This window comes from Oncorhynchus keta, chromosome 34 (assembly GCF_023373465.1).
Source record: "Oncorhynchus keta strain PuntledgeMale-10-30-2019 chromosome 34, Oket_V2, whole genome shotgun sequence".
Classification (NCBI taxonomy): Eukaryota; Metazoa; Chordata; class Actinopteri; order Salmoniformes; family Salmonidae; genus Oncorhynchus; species Oncorhynchus keta.
In genome coordinates, this window is record NC_068454.1 from 50,168,630 (window position 1) to 50,186,594 (window position 17,965).

The window sequence follows — 17,965 nt, forward strand, 5'->3', positions numbered from 1 at the left end:
TGTAATGCAACTATAGGTATTAGTAAACGTTAATAAGCGATCAAATTGATCATGAGTCAAAGGATATTCTTTAGCTGTCCGTCTGGAAATAATGTCCGGTAAATCTCAACCAAAATATCAGGTCGGAGACTTGAACAAATGGCTTGTCTCTGCTTTGTTTGACCAAGAAACAAAGCCTCGGCAAATGACAAGACTGTTGACATCGTGTGGAAGCTGTAGGTATTGCAACCTCAGCCCCATTTATTGTGGTTCGCCTTTATCAATGGGTTGAAGTGGCGGATGGATATTTTCAGTGATCAGATTTTCCTGCGCTTTTCGATGAAACGCACGTTCTGTTATAGTCACAGCCGTGATTTAACCAGTTTTAGAAACGTCTGAGTGTTTTCTATCCACACATACTAATCATATGCATATACTATATTCCTGGCATGAGCAGCAGGGCGCTGAAATGTTGCGCGATTTTTTAACAGAATGTTCGAAAAGTAGGGGTAGGAGTAACAGGTTAACCTCTTATGCCGAGCCGTCCCGGATCCGGTATCGTGACTACAGCCTCAAGCTCATTACCATAATGCAACGTTAACGATATCTAAAATCGCAAATGAAATGAAATAAATATGCCTGCTCTCAAGCTTAGCCTTTTCTTAACAACACTGTCATCTCAGATTTTCAAAATATGCTTTTGAACCATAGAAAATCAATCATTTGTGTAAGAGTGTTGATGGCTAGCTTAGCATTTAGCGTAGCATTTAGCACGCAACATATTCACAAAAACCAGTAAAGGAATCAAATAAAATAATTTACCTTTGAAGAACTTCAGATGTTTCAATGAGGAGACTCTGTTACATAGCAGATGTCCAGTTTTTCCTGAAAGATTCTTTGTGTAGGACAAATCGCTCCGTTTTGTTACTACACATTTGGCTTCTGAAACTAACCGAAAATTCAGTCACCTAAAACGTCAAACTTTTTTCCGAATTAACTCCATAATATCGACCGAAACATGGCAAACGTTGTTTGAATCAATCCTCAAGGTGTTTTTGTCAAATATCTCTTCATTGATATGCCGCTCGTGGAAGCATGGTTTTTTCTCAGAATCCCATGGAAAAATACCAGCTGAGTTTTGCGCACCAATTTCCACGCAGGACACCGTGCGGACACTTGGCAAATGTAGTCTCTTATGGTCAATCTTCCAATGATATGCCTGCAAATACGTCACAATGCTCCAGACCCCTTGGGGAAACGATAGAAAGGGTAGGCTCATTCATGTCGCATTCACAGCCATATAAGGAGATAATGCAAAACGTAGCCTCAGAAATCCTGTTCATTTCCTGGTTGCAGAAACATCTTGGTTTTGTCTGAAGCTTTTGTTCTAGGGCACTCACAGTGAAAATCTTTGCAGTTCTGGAAACATCAGTGTTTTCTTTCCAAAGCTATCAATTCCATGCATAGTCGAGCATCTTTTCGTGACAAAATATTGCGCTTAAAACGGGCACGTCTTTTTATCCAAAAATGAAATACTGCCCCTAGAGTCTGAAGAGGTTAACCTCTTAGAACTCTTGCTCTATACTGCCCTGTTGGAGAAAGTGTGCCCATAGTAAACTGAAAATATTTTTCCCCAAAATTGCTAATATATGCATATAAAAAATATTATCGAATAGAAAACACTCTAAATCTTCTAAAACCGTTTAAATTTTGTCTCTATGTAAAGCAGAAATCTCAGGGCATGCATTCTCCCAAATGCTCTCTTGTCGTGGAAAAGGTTGGCCCAACTTTGACGTCATCTCACACGCACTTCCCAAACAGCTACCGCTCTGGGAACAGTCTGTACGTGTTCAGCGAAGCCTGCTTTCAACGGGGCTTCTCATTGTGAGAATCGCGCGCTCACGGGAGTTTGAGCGAGCCGAAACCTCTCGGCCAAGCGAAAAAAGGTGACTGTTACGCGCTCTGGCCGGGTGATGTATTTTCTTCAGGATCGATTAAACGACGTGTGTGTTTCTGTTCGTCCTCACGATTTCTGTGCACCTTTATAACATGTTAAAGCTTAATTATGAATATAGTTTGACAAGTTTACTGACATATAATATGTAATTTCGACGTTTTGGTGCACATCCACTTGAATTTTGCCTACATTTCGACCGAAATGTGGCTATTTTGAGAACTGAAAGACACAGACTTGAAAACTAAACACTGGTTTGGTAAGTATAATCCCTTCCAGGTCTTTTGATGGAAGAACAGCAAAGGTAAGGGAATATTTATGTGGTAAATTTGGGTTTCTGTCGACTCCAAGATAGAGGAGCAATAATGCTAATTTTGGAGCGCCGACTCCTAGTATAGCCTAGTGAATGCAACCTGTAACGTTAAAAATAAATGTAACACAGCGATTGCATTTAGAAGAAGTGTATCTTCCTATACATATGTAAAACATGCATATTTAGTCAAAGTTTATGATGTGTATTCCTTGTTAGCTGACGTTATCTGCTGGAGCTATCGGCATTTCTCCTGACATTTTAGTAGCATTTTTGAACGATGCATCATTGTAAACAGAGATTTATGGATATATATTGCAGATTATTGAAAGAAAATGAATGTACTGTGTAACATGTTATATTACTGTCATCTGATGAAGATTTCAAAAGGTTAGTGAAATGATGTTTCTTTAATCCTGCGTTTGTTGATTGCATATTTTTTCCTACTTGGCTATGCAAATGAGCTATGTCTGTGGTGGTGGTTTGACATAAATATGTGCTATGTTTTCGCCGTAAAACATTTTAGAAATCTGACTTCAGGGGTAGATAAACAAATTGTTTATCTTTCATTTGAGCTATTTTACTTGTTAATGTGTGGAGGTTAAATATTTATTTATTTATTTATATTTAGGAATATTTTTTCGCATTGTGCTTTATTCTAATGAGCTTGAGCCGTAGTCACGAACCCGGATCCGGTATTGGTAGACTATGAGGTTAAACACATTTTATTCCATCTTATTTAGGCTTGCAATAACAAAGATGTTGAATACCTATTGAGTCAAGACATTTCAGCTTTCATTTGTAATACATTTGGAAAAATTTGGAAAATTATAATTCGACTTTGACATTATGAGGTATTGTGTGTAGTTCAGTGACAAAAAAGCAGGATGCAACACAAAAAATGTGGAAAAAGTCAAGAGGTGTGAATACTTTCTGAAGGCACTATATGTGCGAGGATTGACAACAGGCACCAGTGTTGCATTTCTTTTCCTCTCATTAATGGGATGCAATTGAAGCAAACATAGCTGGATTGAATCCTGTAGGTTTAATATTTTCCATATAATAATTATTTCTCTCTCTCATTAGGCCCTAATCTATGAATTTCATGACTGGCAGTACAGAAAACCAGTCAGTATCTGGTGTGACCACCATTTGCCTCATGCAGCGACATCTCTTTCGCATAGAGTTGATCAGGCTGTTGATTGTGGCCTGTGCAATGTTGTTCCACTCCTCTTCAACAGCTGTGCAAAGTTGCTGGATATTGGCGGTAAGTGGAACACGCTGTCGTACACTTCGATCCAGAACATACCAAACATGCTCAATGGGTGACATGTCTGGTAAGTATGCAGGCCATGGAAGAACAGGAACATTTTCAGCTTCCAGGAATTGTTTATATATCCTTGTGACATGGGGCTGTACATTATCATGCTGAAACATGAGGTGATGGTGGCAGATGAATAGCACAACAAAAAGCTTCAGGATCTCATCACAATATCACTGTGCATTCAAATTGACATTGATCCAATTCAATGTGTGTCTATAGCTTATACCTGCTCATACCATACCCCACCATACCCCACCTCCACCATGAGGTGGAGTCAGCAAACCACTCACCCACATGATGCAATATATACTATCTGCCCATTACAGTTGAAACTGGGATTGAGCTCACTTCTCCAGCGTGCCAGTGGCCATCAAATATGAGCGTTTGCCCACTGTTGTTGGTTATTACGCTGAACTGCAGTCAGGTCAAGATCCTGGTGAAGATGACAAGCTCGCAGATGAGCTTCCCTGAGAGGGTTACTGACAGTTTGTGCAGAAACACTTCGGTTGTGCAAACCCACAGTTTCATCAGCTGTCTGGGTGGCTGGTCTCAGACGACGTGGAGGTCCTGGTCTGATGTGGTTATACGGGGTCTGCGGTTGTGAAGCTGGTTGGACGTACTGCCGAATTCTCTAAAATGACGTTGGAGGTGGCTTATTGTAGAGAAATTAACATTCAATTAATGGCAGCCCTGCAGTCAAGACATTTCAGAGAAATAAGCTTTTTGTGCGTATGGAAAATATTTTATTTCAGCTTATGTAACACGGGACCAACCCTTCATGTTTCTTTATATTTTTGTTCAGTGTATATTGAGCCAAACTAGCGAGCAGCCCATGTTTCATAATGTTGTCATGAAAAATATGAATGACTGGCACCGAGAGTACTCATAACATAGTTAAAACTGTTATTTTTATGTAATGGGTGGTCAGTACTTGCATTCTTACCCCTGTCTGGGAATTTCTCCATGCCCATCCCTCAGCTTTTACCAACACCACTTTGATTTTGTTTTTACATTTTTATTTTATTTTGACAGGGATAGCAAAAATTAGACTGGAAGTTTCAAGCATGATTCAAAGAACTTTGTGTGTATGTGACATGCAGTCAGTAGTTGAGTGCCTCAGGGTGGTTTGGCCATGTAAAGCTGGTCCAGTTTGCATTGCAGCATGTTGTCCTGGATACCCGGGGCCTCTGGGTCCAGCATCAGAGACCGTTCATAGTGCTTTTTGCCACTCCAGCTTCCCCAGTGATGGGTACAGGACCGCTGATATGGAGCAGAGAGAGAGCAGAGGTACAAAGACGTTTTATTGTGAAGATGAAGACACACTTTTAGCAGGACATGTTGTAGAACACTCAGATAGAAATATATTATGTAGAAGAAACATGCCTTTAACATTAAGACTAAGGAATTTCAATTGACGTTAGTCTGTATTCATTACATTAATATCTACAACGTTCCACCTCTTAGGGAGGCTGCGAATTTTCGCAGCTTTTTGTTAAAAATCGCGCAACATTTCAGCGCCCTGCTATTCATGCCAGGAATATAGTATATGCATATGATTAGTATGTGTGGATAGAAAACACTCAGACGTTTCTAAAACTGGTTAAATCATGGCTGTGACTATAACAGAACGTGCGTTTCATCGAAAAGTGCAGGAAAATCTGATCACTGAAAATGGGAAATATATCCATGCGCCGCTTCAACCAATTGTTAAAAGTGACCCACATTAAATGGGGCTGAGGTTGCAATACCTACAGCTTCCACACGATGTCAACAGTCTTGTCATTTGTCTCGGATTTGTTTCTTGGTCAAACCGAAACAAGGGAGCCGATTTCTTCCGGTCTCCGACAGGATGTTTTGGTTGAGAAATATCCGGACATGATTTTAAGACATGGAGCAAAACAATATACATCGGCCCGTGATCATTTTGATAGATTATTAACGTTTACTAATACCTAAAGTTGCATTACAAAAGTATTTCGAAGTGTTTTGTGAAAGTTTATCGTCAACTTTTTTAATTTTTAAAAATGACGTTGCGTTATCAAACTCAGTTTTTTCCTTGATTACACAGTCTTCATAGATCGATATCTAGGCTATATATGGACCGATTTAATCGAAAAAAAGACCCAAATAAATGTTTATGGGACATCTAGGAGTGCCAAGAAAGAAGCTTGTCAAAGGTAATGAATGTTTTATATTTTATTTCTGCGTTTTGGGTAGCGCCGGCTAACGCAAAATCTGTCGTGTTAGGTGACGTTGCAGTATTTTGTGGGTACATGCTATCAGATAATAGCTTCTCCTGCTTTCGCCGAAAAGCATTTTACAAATCTGACTTGGTGGATAGATTCACAACGAGTGTAGCTTTAAGTCACTACCTTGAATGTGTATTTTAATGAAAGTTTAATGAAAGTTTGAGTTTTATCAAAAACTATAAGTGGCGCTCTGAAATTCCGCTGAGTGATGTTCCTTCATGGGAACTGTATTCTGCGTCATCCTTAAGAAGATTTATACACGCTTACGGTTAAGAGTTTGGTATATTTTTAGGGTTAGTGCTTTGGGTTTAATGTTAGGTTAGATTTAGAGAAAATAGGATTTTGGATGGTAATCAATTCTTTAGTCCCCACAATACTAGCAATACAAAACGTGTGTGTGTGTGCACCATTTTTTTTATACAGTCGGTAAAAAAATGATATCCCATTGACTTCACAATGCTGGACATCACACATGCACATATCTGAAGTTCGGATTGGATAGAGGTAAATTAATTGTAAGCAATTTCTCACTGTGCTGACCTCATGCTTCTGTAGTTTGCCCAAAACGTTAGCCAATGAGAACATTATGGTGTGGTCATTAGGGAGGAGCTTCAGGGCATCTCGGCCAATCACCTCCGCCTGGGACAGGTTGCCTAGACAACATGAAAGAGAAGGGATAGACATGAGAAGGACAGACTGATAGAGGAAATCCAAGTCATGAGGAGGGCGCATTTTGAAACTGACATACTACACAAGCCTGCTTACAAGTTCTCTTTATTGGAAGTTAATGGATTCACAGAGTAGAAATGTCAACTGCTTGTAAGAATGCATGGAGATTTAAAGCAAGTGCATACCTTCATAGCATGGATAAAATTATAGAATTATTAATTCTAATATACACTGAGTGCCAAGTGTGTGTTTATGTTGTCAGTGGTGTGTAGAGCAGAGTTTTTCCTCGCCACACATGGAAGACCACTTTAACCTAATTAGGAGCTGAACTGCCTTATTGATCTATGTCAGAGACCTGTCTGTCAGTCTGACCAGGGAGGGAAGGTGTGAGGGAGAGAGGGCTGGGGTGAAGAGTGAGGGCCTGAGTCATGCTCTGTGCATGTGTGTGTGTGTGTGTGTGTGTGTGTGTGTGTGTGTGTGTGTGTGTGTGTGTGTGTGTGTGTGTGTGTGTGTGTGTGTGTGTGTGTGTGTGTGTGTGTGTGTGTGTGTGTGTGTGTGTGTGTGTGTGTGTGTTAGCTCAGCTTTATCTCTGCAATATAAGAGAGAAGAAAGGAACCAACAGCAAAACGTACACCCCAGTTAATTTTTGTTTTTTGGTGAGATGTACCCTTGGCAGATTTGGGGAACAAATTATGTGGAGGGGGTGTTAGGAAGGGGGATGCTGAATTCTGAGGAGGCACTTCTCTGATTGTGTCTGCTTTGCGTTTGATCATGGCCTCGCTAGCTGGTTCATTGGCCCTCTTGGGATCCTGACAAAAAGGGTGCCAGCATCTGGAAATCAGCGCATTCTCCACACGGCAGGGAAGAGTGCTTTTAGAAAACTCCAAACACAAAGTTTTAATACATACATTTCAAGCATTGCCGGTTCCTGCTCTTCCGGTCTAATCACATTGGGTGCTTAGATCAAATGTTTACCCCCAAAAAATGAAATGTTGTCTCTGTTTTTACTGCTGTTACCCTTTGGAAACAGTCTTTGAAAAACTGTGCATATGGATGAATGTGTAGAAGTATGGGGAATTTGTATAATCAATGAAAATTCATCCATAACTGGATTTTGAATATCCAAAATAGTTTTGGCACAAAACACAGCAAGTGATGTGTATTGTCACTCATAGTATCTCCCATTAGACAGCAACTGTGTGTGTGTGTGTGTGTGTGTGTGTGTGTGTGTGTGTGTGTGTGTGTGTGTGTGTGTGTGTGTGTGCGTGTGTGTGCGCGTGCGCGCGTGCGTGCGTGCTTACATTTACATTTAAGTCATTTAGCAGACGCTCTTATCCAGAGCGACTTACAAATTGGTGCATTCACCTTATGACATCCAGTGGAACAGCCACTTTACAATAGTGCATCTAAATCTTTTAAGGGGGGTGAGTAGGATTACTTTATCCTATTCTAGGTATTCCTTAAAGAGGTGGGGTTTCAGGTGTCTCCGGAAGGTGGTGATTGACTCCGCTGTCCTGGCGTCGTGAGGGAGTGTGTTCCACCATTGGGGAGCCAGAGCAGCGAACAGTTTTGACTGGGCTGAGCGGGAACTGTACTTCCTCAGTGGTAGGGAGGCGAGCAGGCCAGAGGTGGATGAACGCAGTGCCATTGTTTGGGTGTAGGGCCTGATCAGAGCCTGGAGGTACTGAGGTGCCGTTCCCCTCACAGCTCCGTAGGCAAGCACCATGGTCTTGTAGCGGATGCGAGCTTCAACTGGAAGCCAGTGGAGAGAGCGGAGGAGCGGGGTGACGTGAGAGAACTTGGGAAGGTTGAACACCAGACGGGCTGCGGCGTTCTGGATGAGTTGTAGGGGTTTAATGGCACAGGCAGGAGCCCAGCCAACAGCGAGTTGCAGTAATCCAGACGGGAGATGACAAGTGCCTGGATTAGGACCTGCGCCGCTTCCTGTGTGAGGCAGGGTCGTACTCTGCGGATGTTGTAGAGCATGAACCTACAGGAACGGGCCACCGCCTTGATGTTAGTTGAGAACGACAGGGTGTTGTCCAGGATCACGCCAAGGTTCTTAGCGCTCTGGGAGGAGGACACAATGGAGTTGTCAACCGTGATGGCGAGATCATGGAACGGGCAGTCCTTCCCGGGAGGAAGAGCAGCTCCGTCTTGCCGAGGTTCAGCTTGAGGTGGTGATCCGTCATCCACACTGATATGTCTGCCAGACATGCAGAGATGCGATTCGCCACCTGGTCATCAGAAGGGGGAAAGGAGAAGATTAATTGTGTGTCGTCTGCATAGCAATGATAGGAGAGACCATGTGAGGTTATGACAGAGCCAAGTGACTTGGTGTATAGCGAGAATAGGAGAGGGCCTAGAACAGAGCCCTGGGGACACCAGTGGTGAGAGCGCGTGGTGAGGAGACAGATTCTCGCCACACCACCTGGTAGGAGCGACCTGTCAGATAGACGCAACAAGCGTGGGCCGCGCCGGAGATGCCCAACTCCGGAGAGGGTGGAGAGGAGGATCTGATGGTTCACAGTATCGAAGGCAGCCGATAGGTCTAGAAGGATGAGAGCAGAGGAGAGAGAGTTAGCTTTAGCAGTGCGGAGCGCCTCCGTGATACAGAGAAGAGCAGTCTCAGTTGAATGACTAGTCTTGAAACCTGACTGATTTGGATCAAGAAGGTCATTCTGAGAGAGATAGCGGGAGAGCTGGCCAAGGACGGCACGTTCAAGAGTTTTGGAGAGAAAAGAAAGAAGGGATACTGGTCTGTAGTTGTTGACATCGGAGGGATCGAGTGTAGGTTTTTTCAGAAGGGGTGCAACTCTCGCTCTCTTGAAGACGGAAGGGACGTAGCCAGCGGTCAGGGATGAGTTGATGAGCGAGGTGAGGTAAGGGAGAAGGTCTCCGGAAATGGTCTGGAGAAGAGAGGAGGGGATAGGGTCGAGCGGGCAGGTTGTTGGGCGGCCGGCCGTCACAAGACGCGAGATTTCATCTGGAGAGAGAGGGGAGAAAGAGGTCAGAGCACAGGGTAGGGCAGTGTGAGCAGAACCAGCGGTGTCGTTTGACTTAGCAAACGAGGATCGGATGTCGTCGACCTTCTTTTCAAAATGGTTGACGAAGTCATCTGCAGAGAGGGAGGAGGGGGGAGGGGAGGAGGATTCAGGAGGGAGGAGAAGGTGGCAAAGAGCTTCCTAGGGTTAGAGGCAGATGCTTGGAATTTAAAGTGGTAGAAAGTGGCTTTAGCAGCAGAGACAGAGGAGGAAAATGTAGAGAGGAGGGAGCGAAAGGATGCCAGGTCCGCAGGGAGGCGAGTTTTCCTCCATTTCCGCTCGGCTGCCCGGAGCCCTGTTCTGTGAGCTCGCAATGAGTCGTCGAGCCACGGAGCGGGAGGGGGACCGAGCCGGCCTGGAAGATAGGGGACATAGAGAGTCAAAGGATGCAGAAAGGGAAGAGAGGAGGGTTGAGGAGGCAGAATCAGGAGATAGGTTGGAGAAGGTTTGAGCAGAGGGAAGAGATGATAGGATGGAAGAGGAGAGCGTAGCGGGGGAGAGAGAGCGAAGGTTGGGACGGCGCGATACCATCCGAGTAGGGGCAGTGTGGGAAGTGTTGGATGAGAGCGAGAGGGAAAAGGATACAAGGTAGTGGTCGGAGACTTGGAGTGGAGTTGCAATGAGGTTAGTGGAAGAACAGCATCTAGTAAAGATGAGGTCGAGCGTATTGCCTGCCTTGTGAGTAGGGGGGGAAGGTGAGAGGGTGAGGTCAAAAGAGGAGAGGAGTGGAAAGAAGGAGGCAGAGAGGAATGAGTCAAAGGTAGACGTGGGGAGGTTAACCTCATAGTCCGCCCCATCCCGCATGCGGGATCGTGACTACAGCCTCAAGCTCATTACCATAACGCAACGTTAGCGATCTCTAAAAATCGCAAATGAAATGAAATAAATATGCCTGCTCTCAAGCTTATCCTTTTCTTAACAATCCTGTCGTCTCAGATTTTCAAAATATGCTTTAGAACCAGAGAAAATCAATAATTTGTGTAAGAGTGGTGATAGCTAGCTTAGCATTTAGCGTTAGCATTTAGCACGCAACATTCACAAAAACCAGCAAAGGGATCAAATAAAATAATTTACCTTTGAAGAACTTCAGATGTTTCAATGAGGAGACTCTCAGTTACATAGCAGATGTCCAGTTTTTCCTGAAAGATGCTTGTGTAGGACACAACGTTCCGTTTTGTTACTATGCATTTGGCTACCGAAACTAACCGAAAATTCAGTCACCTAAACGTCGAACTTTTTCCGAATTAACTCCATAATATCGACTGAAACATGGAAAACGTTGTTTGAATCAATCCTCAAGGTGTTTGGTCATATATCTCTTCATTGAAATGCCAGTCCTAGACACGTGCATTCTTCTCTGATTCGGATGGAAAAATACTGGGACCTGACTTTTGCGCACCAACTTCCACGCAGACACCATGCGGGACACATGGTAATTGTAGGCTCTTATGGCCAATCTTCCAATGATATGCCTACAAATACGTCACAATGCTGCAGACACCTGGGGGAAACGATAGGAAGTGTCCGTTGATTCCTGTGCCATTCACAGCCATATAAGGAGATCATTGAAAACGTGCCTTCAAAAATCCTGTTGATTTCCTGGTCACTCAAACATCTTGGTTTTGCCTGTAGATATTGTTCTATGGCACTCACAGTGAAAATCTTTACAGTTCTGGAAACGTCAGAGTGTCTTCTTTCCAAAACTATCAATTCCAAGCATAGTCGAGCATCTTCTCGTGACAAAATATTGCGCTTAAAACGGGCACGTCTTTTTATCCAAAAATGAAATACTGCCCCTATAGGACTAACAGGTTAAAGTCGCCCAGAACTGTGAGAGGTGAGCCGTCCTCAGGAAAGGAGCTTATCAAGACATCAAGCTCATTGATGAACTCTCCGAGGGGACCTGGAGGGCGATAAATGATAAGGATGTTAAGCTTGAAAGGGCTGGTAACTGTGACAGCATGAAATTCAAAGGAGGCGATAGACAGATGGGTAAGGGGAGAAAGAGAGAATGACCACTTGGGAGAGATGAGGATCCCGGTGCCACCACCCCGCTGACCAGAAGCTCTCGGGGTGTGCGAGAACACGTGGGCGGACGAAGAGAGAGCAGTAGGAGTAGCAGTGTTATCTGTGGTGATCCATGTTTCCGTCAGTGCCAAGAAGTCGAGGGACTGGAGGGAGGCATAGGCTGAGATGAACTCTGCCTTGTTGGCCGCAGATCGGCAGTTCCAGAGGCTACCGGAGACCTGGAACTCCACGTGGGTCGTGCGCGCTGGGACCACCAGATTAGGGTGGCCGCGGCCACGCGGTGTGGAGCGTTTGTATGGTCTGTGCAGAGAGGAGATAACAGGGATAGACAGACACATAGTTGACAGGCTACGGAAGAGGCTACGCTAATGCAAGGAGATTGGAATGACAAGTGGACTACACGTCTCGAATGTTCAGAAAGTTAAGCTTACGTAGCAAGAATCTTATTGACTAAAATGATTAAAATGATACAGTACTGCTGAAGTAGGCTAGCTGGCAGTGGCTGCGTTGTTGACTTTGTAGGCTAGCTGGCAGTGGCTGCGTTGTTGACACTACACTAATCAAGTCGTTCCGTTGAGTGTAATAGTTTCTACAGTGCTGCTATTCGGGGGCTAGCTGGCTAGCTAGCAGTGTTGATTATGTTACGTTGCGTTAAAAGAACGACAATAGCTGGCTAGCTAACCTAGAAAATCGCTCTAGACTACACAATTATCTTTGATACACAGACGGCTATGTAGCTAGCTATGTAGCTAGCTACGATCAAACAAATCAAACCGTTGTGCTGTAATGAAATGAAATGAAAATGTGATACTACCTGTGGAGCGAAGCGGAATGCGACCGGGTTGTTGAGTGCGGAAGTTCTATTCAGTAGACGTTGGCTAGCTGTTGGCTAGCTAGCAGTGTCTCCTACGTTAAGGACGACAAATAGCTGGCTAGCTAACCTCGGTAAATTAAGATAATCACTCTAAGACTACACGCTCTAAACTACACAATTATCTTGGATACGAACACAGCAAAGACAACTATGTAGCTAGCTAACACTACACTAATCAAGTCGTTCAGTTGAGTGTAATAGTTTCTACAGTGCTGCTATTCGGTAGACGGTGGACGTTTGCTAGCTGGCTAGCTGCTGGGCAGATAGCAGTGTAGACTACGTTAGGACGACGAAATACGAAGTTGCAATAGAAGTGCTGACTGTTTCACTTTGTTGTCCTCTTTCTTTTCCTTTTCTTCTGTCCTTCTTTTGTCCTTATTTTGTCTTCCTTTCTTCTGTTAACTAGATATTTTTGTTGTTATTCTTTGTAAGCTAGCTAGCTTCTTCCAGGAGAGTCCCTAGCAACTGCTTAGCAACAAGTAAACAATTCTGCTAGCAATTCAGATAGCTAAGATAACTGTACAATTTTATGAAAAATAGTTATTTTTCAAAAGCCTGTCTTTTTGGTTTGTTCCTTGTTTTGTCTTCTATTGAGTCTTGCAGTTCTCTCTTGATTTTTTCGATGTACTTCACTCTAAAAAACATTTAAATCTCAATATATACAGGAGCTCATTTTTCAGCAGCTGCTCAATTTAGAACAGCTTACCAGTGTTGTCCAGCACTATGACCAAATGTTGAAGAAATTCTAAATTCCTCTGTGTTATTTCCCAATCAGAATTAAATACTCTGTCAATGCATTCGAAGGGTTTGTAAGACCCTATCATTTTATAAGAATGGACAGAGCCCCAGTCTCAAAAGTCAGGTAACAGCGTTTAATTCAAGAGAGTACTGGGTACATACACGTTTTTCCACAGGTTATAAACTGAAAATGACGTCAGCGTTTTCTAAATGTTCTATCTCTTCATGACACTGGTAGAGAGGCCCTATAGTTTTCGAGCCTTCCCTCCTCGCCTGAAGCCAAGGTCAGTCAGTGTAGATAGCATTCTAGACAGTCTGGAGATAGTCCATCCCTGCCATCTGGAGATAGTTCATTAATTTGTACCAAGGCACTGTTCTAAACTCCTGACTATATTATATACAATTGGGAATGGGAGCAAGAGAGAAAATTCATATATGTACAGTACATAATAGCATTTGGACTAGTCAGTCCTGATTGAAATGTATACATAATTAGTCATCATTGATAAAAATTCCCTTAACATATCCACCCTTTGATGAAATATTATACATTCAAACACACATTGTAGTTATATTGTAATATTGAAAAGCCCATTTCTATTTTTATTAGAGATATTTCTTGTCATCAAAACATCACCTAAACATAACCCAACACTTGCATTTGCCGTAACTGTTTCTCAGGCCTACATCGGAATCATAACTCTTCTTATCAGGATTTTGTGACAATCTTCATTAAAAAACAGTCTAATATTGAGATGGGATACAACCTAGCCTCCCTAAACATCAAAAATGGTCTCATCAAATATAAATTCCCCACAAATAAAAGATCCAGATTCGTCCACTTGTTCTGTAGACATGCATTCAGTCCTCCACGGGTCAGAATCTGGAATCGGCCCATACCGCACCATCTATTATCATCGATTTCTCCAGAGTCCTGGAAATAAGGCCTCATACGCAGGGAATTAGACAACAGCCCCCTAAAACTAAAACAGTCACACAGGTGAATGTAGCCCATAACACAGTGATCATAACATTTTTCCATTTTCCAAATGTACTATCAAACCCAATTAGTCAGAGAAGTATCCACCCCAGAGTTGTCTGCCAAACCGTGAGACAGGGTGGTCAAACCAGCTGATGCTTCGGGCACTGATTCGTCCGGAGCTGTGTTATTTGGGATGTAAGCACAAACATGGTCCTGATAATCACGCATACTTCTCCCTTTTCAGCCATTAACATATCTAATGCAATTCTACTCTGCCAAGCCATCCAGCTGGTTTCTTCAGTCTGTTCTACAAAACCTTTAATAGCATCTCTGGTATACTTGTTAAAGCGCTGTTGATTATAATAAATATAATTAATCCAGTCCACGTTCTTATTGAGAGTAGACCCCCTGGAAATGCTTAACTCTAATCCTGCTAGGATCTGATTTCTTGCTTTGACTCATCTGGCACCCCCTGGAACCCCAATGTTATCAATGTATACTTAGTCAATAAGAGACCCGGATGGAATAGCTATTTTCTCCCATTTGGCTATACTTCATGTCTTGGTGTTGAATGAGTGTGAAAGGCATTATAATGGCGCATAATCCTGTCCAATCTGTCGGTAAAACCTCGCCCTGACATCATTTCCCAAGAGTACTGTACCGGGCCAAACGGTAATAATCTCCTCCGGTCACTGTAAAGGGAGGAACCTGGGGATTTAAATAGTGCAAATCAATACAACTGTCATTATCTGGCATTCCTGCTTTCGTGAGCAGCTTTACCATACCGGCCTAAACTCCTCTACCCAGAACCATACTAGGGTGTCGACCAAGACCTGGTCATATCCATACCACAACCCTAGATCCTCCTTCATTTCTGTTTAAAGGGTTAAGCGTATCTTTATGCAATACATCCCTCTCCTGATTACAATCAAAAACTCTCATCTTCACTCTACTCTACCTTCTTCCATACTGGGTGAGTGGATTCATATAGCCCTCTCTCTCCAAATGAGCTATGACCTGTGTCCACGATCAATATGGGAACCTGCACCGATATATGCCATAATGGCTAGAGTCCTACGTGGAGTCCTAGACTGCCATGTAGTTAGAGACTCCATTTTGGTCTACATAAAACTCCATTGAGAGATCCTTCCCAACCTCTACTCTAACTTCCTGTCTACCCAGATCTAGGGATCTCTTATGCTTATTTTGGAACAAAATCCTCATCGTCTAAACCATGGGTCAAATTACCACTCTCCGCATACTCAAGTAGGACGTGCTGTATCAGGAATATGTCACCCATGATAAAACAGCTCAGACGAACAGCTTCCATGTGAAGCCCCACCCTCTCCCCGAGAACACATCACTTAGCAAGAGCCAGACACATCTTCACTTCTATGAACAACAACAGGGATGAAAAGACAGGGAGGGTTTTTTCATTCGAGAGAGATGGCCCCCGGAATTCTGTTTATTCCAGTTCCCTTCTCAAACACTGTTTATTGTTCGACAGTGCCAGGGTGTCTTACCCTCCCGCCGTGTGAAATTAATCTGGGTAGCTCTTTCAGCTAGCTGTCACCAGGAGTCTTTGGTATGGTCCCCCCAACAAGCCTCTGGGACTGGATTGAGTGACTTCACCGGTAGTTCACCTGTAATGCTTAAAATCCTGGACATACAGGCTTGGTTAACAAACAGTTTCTCATATGTTTTATCTGATAGCTAAAAAATATATATATTTATTTTTTTATTATTAGTTTCTTATCCAATAGGCCACTAACTTACCCACCCACCTTTTGATACCTGGCTCTGCCCAGGTATCAACCTTATATACCCTAAATAATGACTTAGGTAGGATTAGTAAATGATCCTTATTTTCTGACATTATCATGTATGTCCAATTCTCTCTTGAGCATCCATTCATCCCAATCCCGTATCAATTCTCTGTCCAGTGGCATATCTAGTTTAAGTGCTATTTATATATGTTCTTAAATATATATATATTTACTGATTTCAGCAGTAATTCCTTTCTCTGCTATTTCTCAAAATGCCACTAAGCGTCTCACTGTTTGACTATCTAAAAGCATTGATTTTAGAAAAAACATGTCCATAAGTGGCCATCTCTAAAGTCCTTACATTTCATTAATCAATCTATCTTAATCCTTACAATAATCCTCTATTTCTCAAAATGATAAATATAACTATTTTCTGTTGTAATATCAAATCCATAATAGCCAATTCAAAAACTTCCCAGCTAACATTGTAAATAAGCTTCAGTGATTCAAACAATAATTCTAAAACCCAACTAACACTCCATTATAACTAATTTACCTTAAAATTAGTAACCCAACTGACCACAATTCATTATACAAATGGCTCTCCCCCGGGGCTGATCAGACCCCAAAATATAGCCACGATAAGGTCAAAAGGTCATACCATATTAGACATAAAGAACCCTTTATCCTTAAAATAGAAATAGTCACCTGTGTAATTAAAACCCATAAAATAAAAACTCATAAGGTACCATATGTGAGCGTGCCTCTTTAAAATACCTTTGCACTAAAACAAATAGTTCTAACAATTGTTTTATGTGTATATATTTGCAGACCTTTTTCAATTTGGTCGTTTATGGCCGCTCTCTCCCCCACTCTCCCCAAAATTATAATCCCAGGAGGCTTCTAAAAGTGAGACACCATACACCTAACTAGCATTCACTATGCTACTTCGATTCAGAAACTCAATAAGTGAACTATAACTAAAACCTAATGATAATTCCCCTTTGACTCAAATTATTAATCATAGGTTTTAAACATCGTCTACGTATATGTTTACTTAAATGAACATGCTACCCTTAGATACAATTAACCCGATAACATTATTATCCTATGTATTACTTTTTCCCTCTGCCGCAAATGTTGTACATTTCTCAGTGTGAGAAATCCGTAATTTAATCCCAGATATTTAATAAAAATGCAGTCGCATTCTCCCATGGCTCCTTTAATTTACTTATTTTAGATAACTTCCATCCGTCCCGGAATGAAGAATCCTACTTAAACACGCCAGAATACAATGTTTACCTAAATTAAATCAAACTCCAAAATTGACCATAACCAGTAAACAAATAAACAAACCACTTGTATCAGCTAAAAACAAACTATACGAAAACTCACTACTTATAATGCTTCAGATGGCAAAATTACTCAGAGATCTCACATTTAAATCTGTTAGTTCCTCAAGAAAGAAAAAAAAGAAAAAAACAACTTGCCCCTGTTACGGATGTCTCGTATAAGGGGAAAAGCTCGAATAACCAAATTCAACCTAGCTAACTTCCCGAAACATATGCAGTTATGTTTTTCTATAGAGGTTGCTTTTCAAACTTTAAATACCCTAACATGGTTCCACACAATGGAAACAGTGCTCAAATTCGCTGGTGTTACATAAACAATCAAACCTGGAATCGACAACCATCAGAATCCATTGTCACGATGTTTTACGATTCCGACAACCCGTCTTCCTCTCTCATAGTCTAATTCAATCCAAATAAACGTCACAAATCTTATGATGCCCACCTAACGTATCAGCTGCTCGTTTTTAGCATCTTTCCTGACTGTCCTGGCGACTCTTACTTTTAAAAATGGATTTTGTCATTTTTATCAACTTCTGAAAAGTGACTCGAAACTTATGCACCCATTTTCCTTCTAACAGACAAACAATTTTCTCCGTTACCCCCCAGTCACAACGTCATTTCCGTGGCGACCAAAAGTGCTTTGCGAGTGATGTCATCAACAAGACTCTCAACCTCAGCAATGAATTTAAATAATTG

The 17,965-nt window shown here is 42.3% G+C and overlaps 1 protein-coding gene across 4 annotated transcripts in view; it reads right to left on the minus strand.

The window, feature by feature from the left end:
• The window catches only part of LOC127915127 (uncharacterized), a 1,101,500-nt gene that overhangs the window by 640,854 nt on the left and 442,681 nt on the right, over positions 1-17,965 (minus strand). The window contains exon 1 of one of the 4 annotated variants that reach the window (XM_052493993.1): positions 9,242-9,546. The exons of the other annotated variants lie outside the window; for them this stretch is intronic. The gene's annotated coding sequence lies outside the window, so the exon portion shown is untranslated. Of the gene's footprint in view, positions 1-9,241; positions 9,547-17,965 lie in introns of those variants that run through there. 4 annotated transcript variants of the gene reach the window in all.